The sequence below is a fragment of the Neofelis nebulosa genome, chromosome 10 (assembly GCF_028018385.1).
Source record: "Neofelis nebulosa isolate mNeoNeb1 chromosome 10, mNeoNeb1.pri, whole genome shotgun sequence".
Classification (NCBI taxonomy): domain Eukaryota; kingdom Metazoa; phylum Chordata; class Mammalia; order Carnivora; family Felidae; genus Neofelis; species Neofelis nebulosa.
The window spans coordinates 9,551,753-9,563,469 of NC_080791.1; positions in this window are offsets into that span (position 1 = coordinate 9,551,753).

Below are 11,717 nucleotides of genomic sequence, written 5' to 3' on the forward strand. Positions count from 1 at the left end.
CCCAATGGCCAGCTACACGGGGGCAGGGAGTAGGGTGGACAACAGAATCATCACTTATGCCTGCTCCCAGGAAGTGTATTTTGTGGACTCACAACATACAAGCAAAATGAGTGACCCCGTGGTCTGAAGGACCGATTCGTTGCTCCAAAACATCAAAGATCCCATTTTGCTTCAGATGTCCTGGGTCTATAATCTATCCCTTTATCCTCCCCTGTGTCACCTACTGGGGCCCCTGTTAGGCTGCACCCCCATCAGGGTGGGGATCCAATCCGCCCTGTCAGCATTGTAACTCCCACACTCCAGACAGCACCTTGCACAGAGTAGACCATCAATATTTGTTGAATGGATGAGCAATTCATTTTTCAGGCTGATATAGCATAGTCTATATAAGTCAGCTGAAAAGTTTGTAGAACTTAAAAGTTCATACTCCAACTGGGTGGGGGAGGTAACAGTTATTTTAGTTTAAAAAGCATTCCTATTGCCTAGGAAGAAGGAAGTATGGCAACAACAAACAGAAGTTGGTGAATTGTGTCAACAACTTGCTTTAAGTCGCTGAAGCTGGTAACTAAAGGTTCACGGGACTCAAGTGCAGCTGCAGCTTTTTACCCAGGCCCTTTATATTTGCCTTTACATTTCCCTGACTCTCCTTGAAGGAGGTAGATTTGAGGCTTGCCCTCTGGTCTCCTGGTTTGGTCACCTCTCAGATAAGTCCTTTCGGTGTCGCATACTCGCTGTCTCAGCGATTATCCTTAGCTGTGCCTCAGGCGGACGAACTTGGGTTCAGTTACAAATTTGGCAAGCCATCCAGGAGCTCCTTGCTCACCGTTCATCTGCTCCCAGCCAACAAGGGAAGTCCAGTGAGTCCAAGCAGCTGCTTAGGCTTTTGATCCCAGGGGACTCACCCCAACTGGTGCACCAAACTTCGGCACCAAATTTAGCTCCTGCGGCAAGGAAATCGTTTTGAGTTTGGGTTGGACGGATGGCTCTTGGTGAGTACTTTGTGTGCAATGGCATGTGACCTTATGTCTTCCTCCCTCTTGGTTCAATCGGTGAAGCTCTGACTTTTGGGGAGGAACCAGTGCTCACAGAGGAACTCTGGGCTTCATTGGGCTTGTGTGTCGTTGCAACTTTTGGTGTCTTTGAATAACGCTAGCCATGTTCTAACTGGGAAACGAGAAATGACCATTTGATCCCCCACATGCTGCCCTTTTGGCTGTATTCTCCAAATTTGGGCAATCTTTTTTTATTATTTATTTATTTATTTATTTTGCAACATTACTTGGCCACATCATCCATTAGACTCCTGAGAAAAATGACCAAGTGGTGTGTCTGTAAATTAAAACCCCATCCTGCAATTAGGTTTGGTTTATAAAAGATGATATCTGGAAATTGAGCCTTTAAGATTTTGTTAGCATCTTGTCTGTGTATTTGTATGGGTGTCCGTGTATATTGTAAATGTGAAATGCTTTCTCTACGTCTGGATGGTATTCCTAAATTTAATTTGTAAAAGAGCTCTAGTTGGCTTAAAAGCAAGCACTTGTAAGAATTGGGCATTCTAAAACTCAGAAAAATGGGAACTGACCCAAACATTTTTCAAGTTTATGTGCTCTGGGAAAATACTTGGTATTAAAGCTAATTTCAGGTTGTTAGTTGTATTAAAATGGACCTGTCTTTAGAGTTGTCAGCATTATATGTAGAACTTCTGTTCTGCTTGTGTTTACTGAAAGTCAAGGAGGTTCATGTTCTTTCTATTACAAAATTTGTCAGAAAAGAAAAAGTGTATGGTATTGGTCTTTCTATCACCATTTTTGTTGTTGTTTTAGTTTTTTTGTTATTTTAGTTTCTATTTTGTTCATTTGGGTTTGTTTGGGGTTTTTTTAGAGAAAAACCTTAGTACTTTGTCTAATGCCTAATGAGGTTTTATGGGTAATCTAAAAACAAATAAACAACCAAATAATTTCAATAAATGTCATTCAGACTACCAGAAATAATAAGGGAAATAACTCTGCAAGCAAAGTGAGACTGGTTGTTTAAAGAGGGAAAACTTAGGACAAATTCTGATGTAAAAAGGAAAGTTGAGAAGATTTGTGAGAAGGGAATCTTTGGAAAGGAATTTTTTGCATGGTTGAGGCTAAGATTATGGAGGCTAATATGTAAAAAAAAAAAAAATTGATTTTGGAGTGATCAACACCTGGGGAAGAGAAGGGAGAGTAAGAGACATCCAGCTGTGATACAAGATCAACAGGCTTAACTGATTCTCTGGGGAGTTCTAAAGTAGGCTCACCCTTAGGAACCATCCTAAGTTAGAGCAAAAGTCATGCACTTTTATAATAGTCATGGTATGTGACCAGCTGAGAAGAGGGCATGACCTTGGCAAGGCAGCTGTCTTCAGTCAAGGCAATCCTTGATGATCTCTGAGCGTTGAGGACTGTTGGCTGCCTTTCTCCAGCTGAAAGCCCTACATTCCTGATGGAGATTCTGGTCAGAACATCCTATATCAACATGGAAGATGACAGGCAGGGAAACAGAGACCACATAAGTTTGCTTAATTTATCTTGTTGGAATGCATGAGTTTTAATGTCAGAAGTATACTGGTATAAGATGGTGTTATAGACTCTGAATCTAAAATTCTCTCTTGTCTAGCTAAACAGTGGGACGCAGGATTGAAAGTGAGAGATGGCTAATGTCCAGGAAGACAAGAGCCCCGAATAAGGGCTCTTGCCCCACTTTTATTAGGATCAGAAGGCTTACAAACATGGTGATGGACGTGCATAAAGGGACAATGAATCTGTGAATATTAACTTGTGGACGTGAGGGAAAGGGGGTCTTGAAGATACTCGTGGTTTGGGTTGATATAAAACAAAATCCAGGTGCTGGGTAGTCAGGAGGAGGGTTGTTTCCAGCCGACAGGAGGCAGCACCTCTATTTACCTTAGCTAGCCTCGGGGATGAAACAGGGGGAAATAACCTCAGGGTTGACAAGGAACCTTTTCTTTTTTTAACCATCTCGACTCTGGGCTGCTTTGCCTGCAGCGCCAAGGTCCATAGTCCAATTCACCAATTTACCTAACCTGGCCCTATCCTCCTGTGAAAGCAGCTTTCTGCCGTAGTACTAAATTGGGGGTGCTTCCACCCTGAACATCTAATCTTGTTTATTTCATATACCTATGTATTGGGCACCTTTGCACCGTACCTATTTTAGGCCTTTGCCTCTCCCTCTGTATTCTGGGGGCTCTTCACCCCCTATTTCTGGCACATTTGCACCTCCCTATTCTAGGGGTGCCTTTGAACCCCCCTATTCTTGGGGTGCCAATCTGGTTTACCCAGACTCAGGTGTGAGCATTTTATGGCTTTGTATTTCTTTATGCCTTGTTAACCCATTGGTGTAAGCCCAGGGGATTGCTAAACTTATCCCCCATGAGATGGGAGTTTGACTTTTCTCCCTGTTAAAATGAGTTTTCTTGGATTACTGATCTAAGTTATAAACAAAGGTTTTTCTTTATCTTTAATCTGCCTAGAAAAATAAAGTTTCTATTAAAGTTGAATCTTCTCAACATTAAAAGAGCCTAGTTTTGTTGAAAACTATACAACTCTCTGCATTTGCCTCTAGAATCTTATTGCCACCTTGGATAAATAGATAACTACATTTTGTAATGATCTAAATCTTATTTAGGCATGTGCTTTAAAATCTTGTGGATATTTCAGAAATACTTCCCAAATTCAACTTTGTGACCACTCTAGTTACTTCCAGATGAAGATTGGGGTTAAAGGAAGGGAATATTTCTGCACTCATTGGGAAATATTCCTTAGTTCCAGGTTGAAACCCAGCATTCTGCAGTTCCAGGATTTGTGAGTTCTTGAACTGGATTTTATCCAAGGCCTTAGAGGGGATTGGTTGTACCCAGGTAGTACTTACCGATTTCTTGAGATAATCTCTCCTCCAGTAAATAGTACTTTCAGGTCTGTCAGAAGTTTGTTGGTCCAAGCAGTGTTCTGTTTGATGTTCTCCTTGCTAACAGCATGTAGGGAACCTGTGGTTTGTGGTGGGACCACCGAACAGCAGTATGTCACCCATAATGGTGCGTTGATGAATATGGTTAATCATTTCTTCCATAAGATACTCTGAGATAAGGGTTTGTTAGACTTCCAGCTGGCTTTAGAGGCAGTGTGGTGCCCATATCCCCATTCTTTAGCTCTTCTGAGGTCCTCTCATCCTCCTTGGAACATTGGGGTTAACATTTAGAGAGTTTGGGAGTCTTTGTACAGGCTGCCAGCTTGGCTTGATCTGCCCAATTGTTCCCTTGGGCAATCATATAGCAGCGGATAATAAATAGCTGCTGGGTCACCACTGAATCTAGCTCTTCATTGTCCTTGATCTGTAAAGCTCTCATCTGTAAACATCTCAAGATCTGGATTTCTGGGTATTAATTTTGTATCCTTTTCTGAATTCATTCATTACTTCTAGTAGTTTTTTGGTGGATTCTTTAGGATTGTTTTATGTACAGTATCATGTTGTTTGCAAATAGTGACAATTATACTTCTTCTTTACCAATATGGACATGTCTTACTTCTTGTCTTCTTGCTATGTCTAGGACTTCAAGTACTATGTTGAATAAAAGCGGCAAGAGAGGAGGCTCCTGGGTGGCTCAGTCAGTTAAGCATCTGACTCTTGATTGTGGCTCAGGTCATGGTCTTACGGTTTATGCGATCCAGCACCACATCAGGCTTTGCATGGGTGGTGCAGAGCCTGCTTGGGATTCTCTCTCTCTGCCTCTCACTGCCCCTTCCCCACTAACGTGCACATTATCCTCTCTCTGTCGGTCGGTGTCGTCTCTGTCGGTCGGTGTCGTCTCTGTCGGTCGGTGTCGTCTCTGTCGGTCGGTGTCGTCTCTGTCGGTCGGTGTCGTCTCTGTCGGTCGGTGTCGTCTCTGTCGGTCGGTGTCGTCTCTGTCGGTCGGTGTCGTCTCTGTCGGTCGGTGTCTCTGTCAGTCGGTGTCATCTCTGTGTCTCTCTCAAAACAAATAAATTTTAAAAAAAGTGGCAAGAGTGGATATCCTTGTGATGTTCCAGACCTTAGAGGGAATCTACCACATCTTAACCTGTGAGATTTTTATATATGGCCTTTATTATGTTGAGGTACATTACCTTTTTCCCCATTATGTTGAGAGTTGTTTTTACCATGAATGAATATTAAATCCTGTCATGGCTTTTTTTTTTTTTTTGCATATATTGAGATGATCACGATTTTTATCCTTCATTTTGTTGATGCAATGCCAGATGTTGATTGATTTACGAATACAGAAACATACTTGCATCCCAGGAATAAATTCCACCTGATGGAGGTGAATGATCTTTTTTTAATGTATTGTTGTAGAGAGTTTAATTTTTGTTGAGGACTTGTACATCTATGTTCATCAGGGATGTTTGGCCTGTTTTCTTTTTTGGGGGTGTTTTTGTCTGGTTTTGGCATCAGGCTAATGCTGGCCTCCCAGAATATATTTGGAAATTTCATCTTATGTTTTTTGGAATAGTTTGAGGAGAATGGAATGTTTGATGGAATTCACCTGTGAGTCTGTCTGGTCCCAGACTTTTATTTCTGTGTAGTTGCTGTATTACCAATTGAATTTCTTTTCATATAAATTGTTCAGATTTTCTATTTTTCCCTGGTTCACTTTTGGAAGGTTGCATGTTTCTAGGAATTTATGCACTTATTCTGGATTGTCCAGTTTATTGACATACAATTTTTCATATATTCTTATAAAATCTTTTGTATTTCTGTGGTCTCAGTTGCTCCTTCTTTCTCATTTCTGATTCTATTGATTTGGGTCCTTCCTTGTTTTTTCTTGATGATTCTAGATAAACATGTCAATTTTGTTTGTCTTTTCAAAGAGCCAGCTCTTGGTTTCATTGATTTCTTTTTCCTATTACTTTTTTAGTCTCTTATTTCTGCTTTGATCTTTACTTCCTTTCCTCTACTTACCTTGGGCTTTGTTCTTCTTTTGCTAGTTCCTTTAGGTGTATAAGGGTAGATTTTTTTTCTTGTTTCTTGATGTAGGCCAATATTGCTATATAATTCACTCTTAAGATTATTTTCTCTGTGTCCCAGAGATTGCGGGCCATTATGTTTTCATTTTCATTTGTTTCCATGTATTTTTTTGATTTCCTCCTTGATTACTTCATTTACCTATTGGTTGTGTGTTTGGTCTCCACATGTTCGTGGGTTTTTTTCGTTTTTTTTTTTTTTCTTGTGATTGGTTTCTAGTTTAATACTATAGTGGTTGGAAAAGATGCATAGAATGATTTCAATCTTAAATTTATTGAAGCTTGTTCTATGGCCTAATGTGTGATCTATTCTGGAAAATGTTCCATTTGCACTTGTAAAGGTGTATTCTGTTTTGGGATGCAATGTTCTAGATATATGTTGTGTCCATCTGGTCCAATGTGTCATTCAGAGGCATTATTTGCTTACTCATGATCCTTTTGGGTGCTCTATCTGTTGATGTAAGTGGAGTGTTAAAGACCCCTGCTATTATTGTATTACCATCAGTTTCTGCTTTTATGTCTATTACCATTTGCTTTATGTGTTTAGGTGCTCTAGTGTTAAGTATGTAGATCTTTATAATAATGTTATCTTAGTGTTGGGTTTATACTTTTTTGTCTGTTAGTCTTGGTTTTAAAGTCCATTTTGTCTGATAAAAGCATTGCTACATGAACTTTTTTTTTTTTTTCTTCATTTGTGTGGTGAATGTTTTTCTATCTTCCCACTTTCAGTCTGTAAGTGTCTTTAGGTCTTGGGTAGATAGCATATAGAAGAGTCTTGCTTTTTTATCCATTCCACCACTGTCTTTTGATTGGGGCATTTAGGCCATTACATTCAAGGCAATTACTGATAGATAGGTGCTTATTGCCATTTTAAATTGGTTTTCTGGTTGTTTTTGTAGTGCTTCTTTGTTTCTTTTGCCCTCTGTGTGATAGATGAGTATCTACAGTGTTTTGTTTGGCTTTCTCTTTATTTTTTGTATATCATAAGGTTTGGCTTTGTGGTTACCATGAGGCTCATATATAACATCCAAAGTAAATATCAGTCCATACTAAGTAGGTTATTTAAGTTCAAACACATTCTAAATAAAGAAAAAAGAAAATACCCTTTTTTCCTCTCTCTTTTCCACTCCCTCCTCTATGTTTATGTATAGGTTGTCATATTTTACATCTTTTTATTCATAGCTGTCTTATGTCTAATCGTGGCCGTTTATTTTCCACTTTTTTAAACATTTCTTACAAGGCTTATTGGTGATAAACTGCTTTATCTTTGTTTTGTTTTGGTTTTGGTCTGGGAAATTCCTGATCTCTGTTTCAAGTCTGAATAAGAACCTTGCCAGGTAGAGCGTTCTTGGTTGTAGGGTTTTCCTTTCAGCATTTTGACTACACCATGCCACTCCCTTGTGACCTGTAAAGTTTCTGTTGAAAAATCAGCTGATAGCTTTGAGGTTTTCCCTTGTATGTTTTGTTTCTCTTTGGCCATTTTTTAAGATTCTCTCTTTATCTTTAGTCTTTGACGTGTTTTTAATTATGTGCCATGGTGTGGACCTCCTTGGGCTTGTCTTGTTTGGAACTCTGTGCTTCTTGGACTTTGATGTCTATTTCTCTTCCTAGGTTAGAGAAGGTCTCAGTTATTTCTTCAAGTAAGTTTTCCACACATTGGTCTCTTCTTCTTTTTCTGGGACCCCTATAATGTGAATGTTTTGTTCACTTGATGGTATCCAAGAGATCTCTTAATCCTCATTTTTAAGTCTTTTCTCTTTTTGCTATTCAGTTATGTGCTTTCCGTTACCCTGTCTTGTAAATTACTGGTAGGTTTTTCTGCATCCACTAGTCTACTGTTGATTGCCTGTAGTGTGTTGATTTCAGTTACTGTATTCTTGAACTCTGGTTGGTTCTTTTTTAATATCGTCTGCCTTTATTGATGGTCTCATTGAGTTCTTCCACTCTTTTTCTAACCGAGTGAGTATCTCTAGGATCATTACTTAAAATTTTATCAGGCATATTGCTTATCTTTGTTTTACTTTTTCTGAGATTTTTTTCTTGTTCATTGTTTTGAAGCATACTCATATGTCTCCTCATTTTGCTTGACTTTCTGTGTTTGTTTCTATGGATTAGATGAACTGACTACTTCCTCAAAACTTGAAGTAGGAATTCTGTGTGTGGTGTCCCCTATGCAGATTCTTTGTGCTTGGCAGCCCAGTACACTTTTGACCTTATTATCCTGAGGCAACAAGACCATTTCTACTGCAAGTTAAAGTGCATTTCTGATCTATCATAGATTTAGATCTCCGACCCCTCAACAAATTGTGATATTCTGTGGAGCAACAGCAAACCTCCCAAAAGAGGGAGAGAGATTTCACTGAAATGCAGGAAGACATCTGCTGACCATGAGCATTATAAGGTCTTCATTCTTTCAAGAGGCTCACAAAAAGGCCACATGACCCCTAGAGGGGGTAGGATTTGGAGCCCCCAGGTGTGATTTTTGAGTCACTAAACCACTTGCTTATAAAGGTGTTAGTTCTTATTACCATAGGTGGCGTCCTGCTGGTTGGAAGTTTGGATTTAATAAGCTGTAACCTCCCTTTTCATCCCAGTGCATGAATTTCAGCTATTGCCATTTGACCCCAAAGAAGCTGAAAAAGGAAACGGGGCAAAGATGCTTGGTGGTAATTTATTTTTCTTCTAGAATCTCTAACAGCTAATCTTATGAGAGACTGAGTTAATTAGATAGGATTGAAGCTGAGGAACCCCACCCTATGCCACAGATCTTCACAATTTCACCCCCAGGCCTACCTGCAAGGCAATGAACAAGAATCTTCAATAAACAGTTGGAGTAGGCAGCAATGCATAGTGTGCTACTTGGCAGATAACTCACCTCAAATCACCTCTTGGTAGATTCAAAGAAAAGACTCTGCCCCATTAAGTAGGCTGGAGAGCTCTCAGCAGTTTGGGAGATTTAGAGCACCTCTTTTGTGTGGATGATAAAGAGAATATAGGAGGGAATTTTACCTGTGAGGGTGGTCCCCAAATGCCCACACCCAGGTCATTGCCACAACTTGCTTCCAGGGCAGATACCACTCAGGTTGGATTGAAATTTAAAAGGAATTACAGATGTAGGGATCTTGTTTGGTTGCTGGTATGGACAAACCAGAAAAGACACCTTGAGACATTTGGAAAAATTTGAACATGGACTGAACATGAGATAAAATTAAAGATTTACCTTGGTTTTATTAGAAGGGAAAATCGCCAGTGGTTTGGTAAAAGATAAGAGTCCTTATTGGTTAAAGAGGTTTATACTAAAATGACCTGATTTCTGAGATTTGTTTTAAAATGTGTTAGCTAGGTAAAAGGTAGAGAGGATGAATGAAAACAAGATAAGCAAGCTGTTGACAATTTCTTAGAGTGAATGAGAGACATAGGGAGGCTCATTGCATTCTCTATTTTTTTATTCTAATGTTAGATATTAAAATAAAAACCATTCAATTCTTTGTTTAAAACTAAAAAAAATGTTTTTAATCTTTGTTTATTTTTGAGACTGAGAGAGACAGAGCATGAACGGGGGACAGGGAGAGGAAGACACAGAATCCGAAGCAGGCTTCGGCTCTGAGCTGTCAGCACAGAGCCTCACGCGGGGCTCGAACTCATAGACGGTGAGATCACGACCTGAGCTGAAGTCGGTCGCTCAACCGACTGAGCCCCAAAGGCGCCCCCATCTTTTTTAAAAATTAAATCCAAGTTAGGTAACATAGAATGCAATAATGATTTCAGGAATAGAATTCAGTGATGCATCTCTTAAATACAACACCCAGTGCTCATCCCCACAGTGCCCTCCTTAATGCCCATCCCTCACCCAATACCCTGCCAGCAACCCTCAGTTTGTTGTCTGTATTTAAGAGTTTCTTATGGTTTGTCTCCTTGTGTTTTTATCACATTTTTGCTTCCCTTCCCCTATGTTCATCTGTTTTTGTTTCTTAAATTCCACATAGGAGTGAAATCATATATTTGTCTTTCTCTGACTAATTTCGCTTAGCATAATACCCTCTAGTTCCATCCGTGTTGTTGCAAATGGCAGGATTTCGTTCTTTTTTGTTCACTGAGTAATATTCTACTGCATCTATATACCACATCTTTATCCATTCATCAGTCGATGGACATTTGAGCTCTTTCCATACTTTGGCTATTGTCACTAGCGCTGCTATAGACATTGGGATGCATGTGCCCCTTCAGCATTCTGTTTTTATATATGATTGAGAGTTTCGATTGGAAAAAATTTTTTATTAAAAAGAAGGGAAAAGGAGGAAGAATCACAGGTCTCCAGTCCCGATGAGGAAGGAAACTCTTTTTGTGATAGAGGGTAAAGGAGAGTGGTGTAGAAACTCCAGAATTTCTCCTTACAGGACCTAATAATCAAATGGCATGAAGAGAACAATGGAACGAGCTTAACATTTAGCTACATCTACTATGCACCAATGGCTGGTTTCCTGTTTATCATAATAATCAAGATGTTAACTCAGTACTGAGTGAAAAGTACTTGCCTTAACATGTTCTTTAGTCTTCATAATAACATTGTTAAGCTAGATATTAGGAATCCCCATGCTCACTATTCATGGCTTGTTGTATCTCACCCTCACTGCTGCACAGATGTATTTTCTACCCTACTCTGCCCTGCTCTGTACCCTACCAAGCTGACCCCTGCTGCAGATTGCATCATCCTACTCCCTCGCCAGCTGATTCCCCATACAATTTGGATAATGGGAAGCTCCAGCTTATCTGTGGGCAGGAGGAAGGAAAGATCATAGTATGTCTTCTCCACCCGCTTCCGCTTTGATGTCTTATCTATAGCAGTAGTTGTGCCCTGCGCAATTAAAACTCTAGAGCAAAGCTGTGAGACAGTAAATCCACTCCTTTTCCTTGTCCCTTCAGCCCTAGGTGGTAATAGCCTCCCCCTGTGGCCAGACTCTTGGTAGATTCCCATACCTTGTTAGCTTCTTGACCCCTATTTGTATATCTGCAAGTACCACTCTGCTTGAAATCTCCTCCACTGACCCATCTGACATAAATTGTTTCCTAACAAGACTCTTAATGATACAGTCCCAAAGGCTATGGAGAGACAGTTAAGGGCTGTAACGGTGGCATCACGTGATCAGACTTGTATGTTAGAAAGTCCATCATGTGAAGAAGAAATTAGAAGAGGACAAAACCAGGGGAGAGTATGACCACATAGGAGATTATGTCAATAATACAGACAAGAGATAATGAAGAGAATAGGGATTAAAACAAGTATATAAATTCAAAGGACATTAATTAATACTTGGCAGTTGACTGGACCTATAAAAATAAGAATGACCATTACAGTCATTCTGTGCTGGATAGTCAACACAGAAAAGCAGGGAAAAAAGGAGTTACAGAAAAAATACAGTGATTGTGTAATATCTAACACTACTCAAAGAGATGAGGCCCTCAAATTACGCTAGTCCATTTCTGATGGTGGTTCTATCCATTTTGCAGACATGCATGCATCAGCAATCATAGCCTGGGACCAATGAATCATGCAACAAACCCCCAGTTCTGATGCCAGGACTGCAACGCAATCTTAGTAAACATAAACTGCTCACCTAGATCTACTGGCAGGAAAAGAAATACTCAGGTTATGGGCATTCTGGTCTGTATTCTATG